Raw genomic sequence first — 13,129 nt, 5'->3', positions numbered from 1 at the left:
GCCGACAGATCCTCTATACTACACCACACAGGAGAGCCGACAGATCCTCTATACTACACCACACAGGAGAGCCGACAGATCCTCTATACTACACCACACAGGAGAGCCGACAGATCCTCTATACTACACCACACAGGAGAGCCGACAGATCCTCTATACTACACCACACAGGAGAGCCGACAGATCCTCTATACTACACCACACAGGAGAGCTGACAGATCCTCTATACTACACCACACAGGAGAGCTGACAGATCCTCTATACTACACCACACAGGAGAGCCGACAGATCCTCTATACTACACCACACAGGAGAGCTGACAGATCCTCTATACTACACCACACAGGAGAGCTGACAGATCCTCTATACTACACCACACAGGAGAGCTGACAGATCCTCTATACCACGGATGCTCAACCTGCAGCCCTCCAGCTGTTGTAAACCTACAACTTCCAAAGTGCACCAGCAGACTTTAAGATAATGAGTAAGTCCTAGGTAGTCACAGAGCAGGCGCTGAGCTGACTGGAGAATTCATTGCTTTCCTATAGCAGTAACAGTTTGTAAGGCTGGAAAAAGACATCTGTCCATCCAGTTCAGCCTGTTATCCTGCAAGCTGATCCAGAGCAAGGCAAAAAAAAGTGAGGTAGAAGTCAATTTTCCTCATTTTATGGGAAAAATTCCTTCCCGACTCCAATCGGCCAATAAGAATAACTTTCTAGATCAGGGGTCTCCAAACTTTTCAACAGGAGGGCCACATTGAAGATTTTACAAGTATTCGGGGGCCGGAAAAAAAAATCAGTTATGTATTAAATTAAATGTATATATTTTACATGGATCGTTTTTGTAATCAGCATGATATGACTGAGAACAAAAGAGAAAAAACTTTAGCAAAACAACGCAAAGACACCGGTGTCCCCATCAGCACAGCAATGTCCCCATCAGCACAGCAATGTCCCCATCAGCACAGCAATGTCCCCATCAGCACAGCAATGTCCCCATCAGCACAGCAATGTCCCCATCAGCACAGCAATGTCCCCATCAGCACAGCAATGTCCCCATCAGCACAGCAATGTCCCCATCAGCACAGCAATGTCCCCATCAGCACAGCAATGTCCCCATCAGCACAGCAATGTCCCCATCAGCACAGCAATGTCCCCATCAGCACAGCAATGTCCCCATCAGCACAGCAATGTCCCCATCAGCACAGCAATGTCCCCATCAGCACAGCAATGTCCCCATCAGCACAGCAATGTCCCCATCAGCACAGCAATGTCCCCATCAGCACAGCAATGTCCCCATCAGCACAGCAATGTCCCCATCAGCACAGCAATGTCCCCATCAGCACAGCAATGTCCCCATCAGCACAGCAATGTCCCCATCAGCACAGCAACGTCCCCATCAGCACAGCAATGTCCCCATCAGCACAGCAATGTCCCCATCAGCACAGCAATGTCCCCATCAGCACAGCAATGTCCCCATCAGCACAGCAATGTCCCCATCAGCACAGCAATGTCCCCATCAGCACAGCAATGTCCCCATCAGCACAGCAATGTCCCCATCAGCACAGCAATGTCCCCATCAGCACAGCAATGTCCCCATCAGCACAGCAATGTCCCCATCAGCACAGCAATGTCCCCATCAGCACAGCAATGTCCCCATCAGCACAGCAATGTCCCCATCAGCACAGCAATGTCCCCATCAGCACAGCAATGTCCCCATCAGCACAGCAATGTCCCCATCAGCACAGCAATGTCCCCATCAGCACAGCAATGTCCCCTTCAGCACAGCAATGTCCCCATCAGCACAGCAATGTCCCCATCAGCACAGCAATGTCCCCATCAGCACAGCAATGTCCCCATCAGCACAGCAATGTCCCCATCAGCACAGCAATGTCCCCATCAGCACAGCAATGTCCCCATCAAGCACAGCAATGTCCCCATTAACGATGTCCCCATCAGCGGAGTCCCCATTAGCAGCTGATGGGGACACCACTGATGGGGACACTGCCTTTGGGGACGCGGTTGATGGGGACACCTGTGTCCCTATCAGTGGTGTCCCCATCAGAACAGCAATGTCCCCATCAGAATGGGGACGCTGATGGGGACATTGCTGTACTGATGGGGACACCATTGATGGGGACACCTTTGTCCCCATCAGCAGTGTGCCAATCAGCGGTGTCCTCAGCAATGTCCCCATCAGCACAGCAATGTTCACATCAGCAGTTTCCACATTAGCAGCGTCCCCATCATTGCTGATGGGGACGCCGCTGTGCTGATGTGGAAACCGATGATGGGTCACCGCTGATGGGGATACCCATGTCCCCATCAGCGGTGTCCCCAGCAATGTCCCATCAGAACAGCAATGTCCCCATCAGCAGTGTCCACCGCAACATCCCCATCAGCACAGCAATGTCCCTGTCAGCGGTGTCCCCAGCAGCATGTGTCCCCATCACCGCTGATGGGGACACCTCTGATGGGGACATTGCTGTGCTGATGGGGACATCGATTATGGGGTTACCGCTGATGGGGACATTGCTATCCTGATGGGGACACCATTGATGTGGACACCCATGTCCCCATCAGCAGTGTGCCAAACAGCGGTGTCCCCAGCAATGTCCCCATCAGAACAGAATTGTCCCCATCAGCAGTGTGCCCATCATCGCTGATGGGGACACCTCTGATGGGGACATTGCTGTGCTGATGGGGACACCCGTGTCCTCATCAACGGTGTCCCCATCAGAACAGCAATGTCCCCATCAGCACAGCAAAGTCCCCATCAGCAGTGTCCCCAGCAGCACAGCAATATCCCCATCAGTATGTGTCCTCAGCAGCTTGTGTCCCCATCAGCGCAGCACAGCAATGTCAGCGTTCCCCATTGTGTCCCCATCAGCGTTGTGCAACACTTGCCTCCGCTGTAGCCGGCTTCTGCTCCTTCTTTTTTTTTTCTTCTTGGACTCCTGAGTCCCGACTCCCGCCCGCTGCTACACACGTGGATTTGTTATTTCAAACAGCGGGCGGGAAGAGGGGAGGTGCCGCACCTGTGACGTCACTGGTTGCCGGGACATCGGCGGTCCCAGCAGCCAATCAAAAAGCACAGCGTGACAGCATGGGCGGTTGTGCGGCTTTCGTTCCTGCAACCTGTCAGCTGCGGGCGGGCGCGGAATCGAACACACAACACAAGCGTGACAGCATGGGCGGTTGTGCGGATTTGGTTCCTGCAACCTGCCAGCTGCGGGCGGGCCGGATCGAACGCACAAGCGGGCCGGTTCTGGCCCGCGGGCCGGGGTTTGGAGACCCCTGTTCTAGATAATAGACCCTTCTCCAGAAATCTAGTAACTAGTAGGTTGGGATAGTCTTAACCGCATAAGATTCAGCACCCCCTTGCATGCTGTCACTGGGGTGGCATGACTGGTCAGTGCTGGGATGTTTGCTGGGGCTATTAGAGATTTCAGGGTCTAATGAAGCGGGGAGGCTACATGTGCAGGGTGTATGTTAGTCACCAGCCTGAGGAGTACTGGAGGATGGAGAGTTGTAGAAGGTTGGCTGCCCTAAGGACTGCATGGTCTGGTCGGTTCAGTCGGTGCACTGAACAGAAGTATGCTAGATGGGGTCTGGTGTGTAAAGGCTCCTAAAAATTAGGACCAGAACGGCACTAAGACCTTTCTGTGTACACACTGCAAATTGAGTTGAAGTTGAGTTATTGGTTAGATGCGTCAAGTACTGAGGTATGGTGGTGTGAAGACAACACTCGCCAGACGGTGGATAAATTCTAAAGACCGGTCAATTATGTTCTGGAACATTCAAGTAGTAGCACTACCTGAAGTGAACAAGCTTCAATGCCCAATATGAGAATTGTAATCACCAAGTGTACTGTGCCTCTGTCCTATGAAGAAAGGTCTGTAACTTTCTTTATAGGTGAACCACTTGAACACCCCATGTTCCCTTTCCTATTGAATGGGGGGGCTCCCCCCCCCCCCCCTATAACAAGGGACTCTTACCTAACAAGGCTGTCTCTCTCATTCTTACAGGGGCCTTTTTCCTATCTAATAAGACTCTCTCCTATTTAACAATGTTTTGTGTTTCTTATCGAAGGATATCTTCACCTGCTTACTCTCTGTACTGTCTCACTTTCTCTCCTATGGGTGGAACTACCTTTTTGTAGCAGGTACTACAGGATCCCCAGCCATAATGGATAAGGTGACCATATTTTGGTTTTCAAAAAAGACACTTTGGGCAGGATGGTTGACAGTGATGCACTATGTCCTGATCCTGTATGCGGTGAGGACATGGGCAGCACCAACACCTGCAGAAGAGGTCAAGGGAGCGGTGAAGGTAATGCACATGTTCACCCCTCCTTGGGGCTTCCATGTCCTCTTCTAATGATCAGTGTTGGGACAAGGTATTTTCTGTGCCCAGGGCAGAGCAGACAAATTGTGCCCCCCCCCTGGTTCCTAACCCCCACCCCCAAATAGATGTTGACCCTACTTTCTAATAAAGAGATTTAAACCCTCTTTTATTTTTTATAAATATTTTTATTTAGGAAACGCCAAAACAATACATATTTAATCAATAACACCATAATTCTTATTCCTCATTTTCCTTTATATTTTTTTTCCCCTTCCTGTACCAATCAACCCAAACCTACCCTCCCTCTCTTTTAATATGTGGGGAGAGCCATGAAAAAGAACTACCACTTCCAACCTCCCCATATCTTGGACCATTTATCCTCAGTTTTTGTTTTATTTAACCACTTAAGGACCACAGGTTTATACCCCCCTAAAGACCAGGCCCTTTTTTACAAATCGGCACTACACTACTTTCACCGTTTATTGCTCGGTCATGCAACTTACCACCCAAATGAATTTTACCTCCTTTTCTTCTCACTAATAGAGCTTTCATTTGGTGGTATTTCATTGCTGCTGACATTTTTACTTTTTTTGTTATTAATCGAAATTTAACGATTTTTTTGCAAAAAAATGACATTTTTCACTTTCAGTTGTAAAATTTTGCAAAAAAAACGAGATCCATATAGAAATTTTGCTCTAAATTTATAGTTCTACATGTCTTTGATAAAAAAAAAATGTTTGGGTAAAAAAAAAATGGTTTGGGTAAAAGTTATAGCGTTTACAAACTATGGTACAAAAATGTGAATTTCCGCTTTTTGAAGCAGCTCTGACTTTCTGAGCACCTGTCATGTTTCCTGAGGTTCTACAATGCCCAGACAGTACAAACACCCCACAAATGACCCCATTTCGGAAAGTACACACCCTAAGGTATTCGCTGATGGGCATAGTGAGTTCATAGAACTTTTTATTTTTTGTCACAAGTTAGCGGAAAATGATGATTTTTTTTTATTTTATTTTTTTTCCTACAAAGTCTCATATTCCACTAACTTGTGACAAAAAATAAAAACTTCCATGAACTCATTATGCCCATCACGAAATACCTTGGGGTCTCTTCTTTCCAAAATGGGGTCACTTGTGGGGTAGTTATACTGCCCTGGCATTCTAGGGGCCCAAATGTGTGGTAAGGAGTTTGAAATCAAATTCTGTAAAAAATGACCAGTGAAATCCGAAAGGTGCTCTTTGGAATATGGGCCCCTTTGCCCACCTAGGCTGCAAAAAAGTGTCACACATCTGGTATCTACGTACTCAGGAGAAGTTGAGGAATGTGTTTTGGGGTGTCATTTTACATATACCCATGCTGGGTGAGATAAATATCTTGGTCAAATGCCAACTTTGTATAAAAAAATGGGAAAAGTTGTCTTTTGCCAAGATATTTCTCTCACCCAGCATGGGTATATGTAAAATGACACCCCAAAACACATTCCCCACCTTCTCCTGAGTACGGAGATACCAGATGTGTGACACTTTTTTGCAGCCTAGGTGGGCAAAGGGGCCCATATTCCAAAGAGCACCTTTCGGATTTCACTCGTCATTTTTTACAGAATTTGATTTCAAACTCCTTACCACACATTTGGGCCCCTAGAATGCCAGGGCAGTATAACTACCCCACAAGTGACCCCATTTTGGAAAGAAGACACCCCAAGGTATTCCGTGAGGGGCATGGCAAGTTCCTAGAATTTTTTATTTTTTGTCACAAGTTAGTGGAAAATGATGATTTTTTTTTTTTTTTTTTTTTTCATACAAAGTCTCATATTCCACTAACTTGTGACAAAAAATAAAAACTTCCATGAACTCACTATGCCCATCAGCGAATACCTTGGGGTCTCTTCTTTCCAAAATGGGGTCACTTGTGGGGTAGTTATACTGCCCTGGCATTCTAGGGGCCCGAATGTGTGGTAAGGAGTTTGAAATCAAATTCTGTAAAAAATGACCTGTGAAATCCGAAAGGTGCTCTTTGGAATATGGGCCCCTTTGCCCACCTAGGCTGCAAAAAAGTGTCACACATCTGGTATCTCTGTATTCAGGAGAAGTTGAGGAATGTGTTTTGGGGTGTCTTTTTACATATACCCATGCTGGGTGAGATAAATATCTTGGTCAAATGCCAACTTTGTATAAAAAAATGGGAAAAGTTGTCTTTTGCCAAGATATTTCTCTCACCCAGCAGGGGTATATGTAAAATGACACCCCAAAACACATTCCCCACCTTCTCCTGAGTACGGGGATACCAGATGTGTGACACTTTTTTGCAGCCTAGGTGGGCAAAGGGGCCCATATTCCAAAGAGCACCTTTCGGATTTCACAGGTCATTTTTTACAGAATTTGATTTCAAACTCCTTACCACACATTTGGGCCCCTAGAATGCCAGGGCAGTATAACTACCCCACAAGTGACCCCATTTTGGAAAGAAGAGACCCCAAGGTATTCGCTGATGGGCATAGTGAGTTCATGGAAGTTTTTATTTTTTGTCACAAGTTAGTGGAATATGAGACTTTGTATGAAAAAAAAAAAAAAAAAAAAATCTGCATTTTCCACTAACTTGTGACAAAAAATAAAAAATTCTAGGAACTTGCCATGCCCCTCACGGAATACCTTGGGGGGTCTTTTTTCCAAAATGGGGTCACTTGTGGGGTAGTTATACTGCCCTGGCATTTTCCAGGGGCCCTAATGTGTGGTAAGTAGGTAAATGACCTGTGAAATCCTAAAGGTGCTCTTTGGAATATGGGCCCCTTTGCCCACCTAGGCTGCAAAAAAGTGTCACACATGTGGTATCGCCGTATTCAGGAGAAGTTGGGGAATGTGTTTTGGGGTGTCATTTTACATATACCCTTGCTGGGTGAGAGAAATATCTTGGCAAAAGACAACTTTTCCCATTTTTTTATACAAAGTTGGCATTTGACCAAGATATTTCTCTCACCCAGCATGGGTATATGTAAAATGACACCCCAAAACACATTCCCCAACTTCTCCTGAGTACGGCGATACCAGATGTGTGACACTTTATTGCAGCCTAGATGCGCAAAGGTGCCCAAATTCCTTTTAGGAGGGCATTTTTAGACATTTGGATACCAGACTTCTTCTCACGCTTTGGGGCCCCTAGAATGCCAGGGCAGTATAAATACCCCACATGTGACCCCATTTTGGAAAGAAGACACCCCAAGGTATTCAATGAGGGGCATGGCGAGTTCATAGAAATTTTTTTTTTTTGGCACAAGTTAGCGGAAATTGATATTTTTAATTTTTTTCTCACAAAGTCTCCCTTTCCGCTAACTTGGGACAAAAATTTCAATCTTTCATGGACTCAATATGCCCCTCACGGAATACCTGGGGGTGTCTTCTTTCCGAAATGGGGTCACATGTGGGGTATTTATACTGCCCTGGCATTCTAGGGGCCCTAAAGCGTGAGAAGAAGTCTGGAATATAAATGTCTAAAAAATTTTACGCATTTGGTTTCCGTGAGGGGTATGGTGAGTTCATGTGAGATTTCATTTTTTGACACAAGTTAGTGGAATATGAGACTTTGTAAGAAAAAAAAAATAATAATTCCGCTAACTTGGGCCAAAAAAATGTCTGAATGGAGCCTTACAGAGGGGTGATCAATGACAGGGGGGTGATCAATGACAGGGGGGGTGATCAATGACAGGGGGGGTAATCAATGACAGGGGGGGGATCAATGACAGGGGGGGTGATCAATGACAGGGGGGGTGATCAATGACAGGGGGGGTGATCAATGACAGGGGGGGTGATCAATGACAGGGGGGGTGATCAATGACAGGGGGGGTGATCAATGACAGGGGGGGTGATCAATGACAGGGGGGTGATCAATGACAGGGGGGTGATCAATGACAGGGGGGGTGATCAATGACAGGGGGGTGATCAATGACAGGGGGGTGATCAGGGAGTCAATATGGGGTGATAACCACAGTCATTGATCACGCCCGTGTAAGGCTTCATTCAGACGTCCGTATGCGTTTTGCGGATCCGATCCATCTATCAGTGCATCCGTAAAAATCATGCGGACATCTGAATGGAGCTTTACAGGGGGGTAATCAATGACAGGGGGGTGATCAGGGAGTCTATATGGGGTGATCACCACAGTCATTGATCACGCCCCTGTAAGGCTTCATTCAGACGTCCGGATGCGTTTTGCGGATCCGATCCATCTATCAGTGGATCCGTAAAAATCATGCGGACATCTGAATGGAGCTTTACAGGGGGGTAATCAATGACAGGGGGGTAATCAATGACAGGGGGGTGATCAGGGAGTCTATATGGGGTGATCACCACAGTCATTGATCACGCCCCTGTAAGGCTTCATTCAGACGTCCGGATGCGTTTTGCGGATCCGATCCATCTATCAGTGGATCCGTAAAAATCATGCGGACATCTGAATGGAGCTTTACAGGGGGGTAATCAATGACAGGGGGGTGATCAGGGAGTCTATATGGGGTGATCACCACAGTCATTGATCATGCCCCTGTAAGGCTTCATTCAGACGTCCGGATGCGTTTTGCGGATCCGATCCATCTATCAGTGGATCCGTAAAAATCATGCGGACATCTGAATGGAGCTTTACAGGGGGGTGATCAATGACAGGGGTGTAATCAATGACAGGGGGGTGATCAGGGAGTCTATATGGGGTGATAACCACAGTCATTGATCACGCCCCTGTAAGGCTTCATTCAGACGTCCGGATGCGTTTTGCGGATCCGATCCATCTATCAGTGCATCCGTAAAAATCATGCGGACATCTGAATGGAGCTTTACAGGGGGGTAATCAATGACAGGGGGGTGATCACCACAGTCATTGATCATGCCCCTGTAAGGCTTCATTCAGACGTCTGTATGCGTTTTGCGGATCCGATCCATCTATCAGTGCATCCGTAAAAATCATGCGGACATCTGAATGGAGCTTTACAGGGGGGTGATCAATGACAGGGGTGTAATCAATGACAGGGGGGTGATCAGGGAGTCTATATGGGGTGATCACCACAATCATTGATCATGCCCCTGTAAGGCTTCATTCAGACGTCCGGATGCGTTTTGCGGATCCGATCCATCTATCAGTGCATCCGTAAAAATCATGCGGACATCTGAATGGAGCTTTACAGGGGGGTGATCAGGGAGTCTATATGGGGTGATCACCACAGTCATTGATCATGCCCCTGTAAGGCTTCATTCAGACGTCCGGATGCGTTTTGCGGATCCGATCCATCTATCAGTGGATCCGTAAAAATCATGCGGACGTCTGAATGGAGCTTTACAGGGGGGTAATCAATGACAGGGGGGTAATCAATGACAGGGGGGTGATCAGGGAGTCTATATGGGGTGATCACCACAGTCATTGATCACGCCCCTGTAAGGCTTCATTCAGACGTCCGGATGCGTTTTGCGGATCCGATCCATCTATCAGTGGATCCGTAAAAATCATGCGGACGTCTGAATGGAGCTTTACAGGGGGGTGATCAATGACAGGGGGGTAATCAATGACAGGGGGTGATCAGGGAGTCTATATGGGGTGATCAGGGGTGATCAGGGGCTAATAAGGGGTTAATAAGTGACGGGGGGGGGGGTGTAGTGTAGTGTAGTGGTGCTTGGTGCTACTTTACTGAGCTACCTGTGTCCTCTGGTGGTCGATCCAAACAAAGGGGACCACCAGAGGACCAGGTAGCAGGTATATTAGACGCTGTTATCAAAACAGCGTCTAATATACCTGTTAGGGGTTAAAAAAAACACATCTCCAGCCTGCCAGCGAACGATCGCCGCTGGCAGGCTGGAGATCAACTCTCTTACCTTCCGTTCCTGTGAGCGCGCGCGCCTGTGTGCGCGCGTTCACAGGAAATCTCGGCTCACGCGAGATGACGCCTATTGGCGTTAGCGTAGCCTGGGGGAGCCGCCGCAATGACGCCTTTCGGCGTTACAGTTGCGGGAAGTGGTTAAGACCTTCTCATATATCTTAACTTTATTAACCAAGTGCAACCATTAATTTAACCTTAAGAATATTTTGTGAAATTCAAACGATCAACTGGCTAAAAACATAATTCTAATCAAAATAATCTTTTTATCCCTATGGCAATTTACCCTGGTTGTCACTCAATATCCAACATTCAGGTGCAAATGGAATTACTACCTTTAAATTTTTGGATGATAAAGTTCTGGATTAAGTACTAGTAAGCTTTTAGATCTGGACATAAGCAAAGCATATGCAGGAAATCTGCCCGCTGTTCATCACACCGTGGCCACTTCGAGGATTCTCTTAGTCCACATTTATTGAGCCAACTCTGAGTGATATACACTCTGTGTAAAATATTAAATTGTACCAAAATGTGATTCGCATTATGTGATACTAATCTAAAATAGGCATATATTTCCCCATTCCTGTGACGTGAACCTTGAACAGTCAATTCCCCAAGCCTTCTGATCTGGGGAAGCGACCTTGTTAAAAAGTAATTTATATAATTGGGAGATCTGGCCCGAGGTCCCTATCAAAAAGTTTAAATATGAAGAAGTGTATCTCCAACAAAGAAGCTTCTTTTACACTAGATGGTGCTGAACGTATCTGAAAATACCTAAACTAACTTAGGTTACCTAAGTTACCTGTGCATGCTGGATCAGAAAAAGGAAGTAGCTCACCACCTGTGAAACATAAATATTACTTTTCTGCCAAAACTTAAACCCAAATAATTTATGAACATCCTGTAAGTAAAAATTATGCCAATGAGTAGTGCACTAAAGAGATCCCTTTTATCCCCATCCAGCTTCTAATATTAGTCCAGGATCTAGAGAATAACTTTCCTGTCGCTCTAAATTCATGTTCAGCATTAATTGCCCCGATTCCAGCAGGGTAAATATATTATCAAATGGAGAATGTTCCACCAAAATCTTACACAAAGGACTTCTCATGCACAGAATAACCATAACTGCCTAGCCAGAAAGGTAACCCTTGAAGTAGGGAAGAGTCAACCCTCCCTGCTCGAGCGGCTTATAAAAATTATCCAGCTTTAGCCTCACTCGTTTTCTTCCCCAGAGAAGGTCGTTTATCAACCTCTCAAGGAGTTTGAAGAACTTGTCTTCAATCCAAATTGGGGAATTCCTGAGGATATAGGGAAGTTGGGGTAGAATCACCATCTTAACCAAAGAAATTCTATCAGATCTAGTCAAAGGTAATCTAAGCCATATTGTAATTTTTGATCTCAGTTTAGTTATCAATGGAGTCAAATTAAGCTGAATAAAGTCTTCAACCCTAGGGGATATCAACATACCCAGATATTAAAATGAATCAACCAGACAGTCAAAGGCCCCTCACTCCGATACTCAAAATTGTCCAATAACATGAGTTGTCTTTGACCAATTAACGTCAGGCCTGAAACTTCTTCGGAGAATTATATTAGTACGGTTTATATATAAATAGGACATCTTCCGCATATAGCGAAATCCGACCCTCTAATCCCAATACTCCAAACCCTTCAATCTCTGTATCTTGCTTAACCCTGAGTGCCAGAGACTCGATAAAGATATCGAACAATAACGAGGAGAGTGGGCAACCTTGACGAGTACCTCTTGTCAACATAAAACTTGGGGTAAGACTGCCATTAAGATTCAGTTTCGCAATAGGAGAATTATACAAAAGCCTAACCATACTAATTTACTTTCTACCAAATCCCATCCTTTCCAACACCTTCCATAGAAATTTCCACTCCACCTCGTCGAACGCCTTGGAGGCATCCAAAGACAGGATGGAGCGGGATTCCCCCCCGGATGACTGTATATTCGCAAAAAGTCGATGGAGATTGTGATAGGATAGTGTCACCATACTTACGATAAAGCTTGTATGGAAAACAATCAGATCCAGGGGAAGAATTTACCGAACAGGCCTTTATAGCAGTCTCAAGCTCCTGAAGTGAGAAATCTACTTCAAGGGATTCTCTATGTACATCATTAAGAACAGGGAAAGTGATGGAGTCCAAATATTCCTCCATCCTTTCATCCGAAATATTATTCCTGGCTTTATATATTTCCGCAAAATGTTTTAAAAAGGCTCCCTTTATTTTCTCTTGATTATCAGTAACTATACCCTCAGTTAAGCTAATATTAAGTATTTCATTTTTTTTAATCCTGATTAGATATCACCTTAGATAAAATCTTCGCTGGACGGCCAGATTAACAAAACTGTTTTTGTCCCTTGAAGAAGAGTCTCTGCTGTGGCCTTATCAAGGAGAAAATTGGAGTACTCCTGAGTTGTATTTTGCATCACCCTTCTATTCTCCTCCGTTCTATTCCTGGAAAACGGAATCCTCCCAGATACCGCAGCAGCTTTTAAAGCCCTCTCTTTCATCCCATAGCCCCTTCTTAAATTTGAGATGTTACTTACAAATAGCCCCCTAATAAATGCCTTAAACGCATCCCAAACCAATTGAATTTTAGCTGATTTATAATTAACATCCCAAAAATACACCATCTCTTGTTTCAACCAATCATGATTGAACCCCTATTGGCTCTTGGTAATTGACAATCTAAAGGGAGGTACTACCCCCTGCCTATCACCATGCAGACAGAGCTCACGGGATACTGGGACATGATCCGAGAGCGACCTGGCTTCATATTTCATACGTTTAATGTATTTAAAATATTTTTCATTTATTAAAGCCAGATCGATCCTGAACATGCAATTCCCAGATTTAGATACACGAGTACATTCTTCTCCCCGGTCCTAAAAAAAACTCCAGA

This window comes from Bufo bufo, chromosome 2 (assembly GCF_905171765.1).
Source record: "Bufo bufo chromosome 2, aBufBuf1.1, whole genome shotgun sequence".
NCBI classification, from domain to species: Eukaryota; Metazoa; Chordata; class Amphibia; order Anura; family Bufonidae; genus Bufo; species Bufo bufo.
This window is presented reverse-complemented; position numbering follows the sequence as displayed.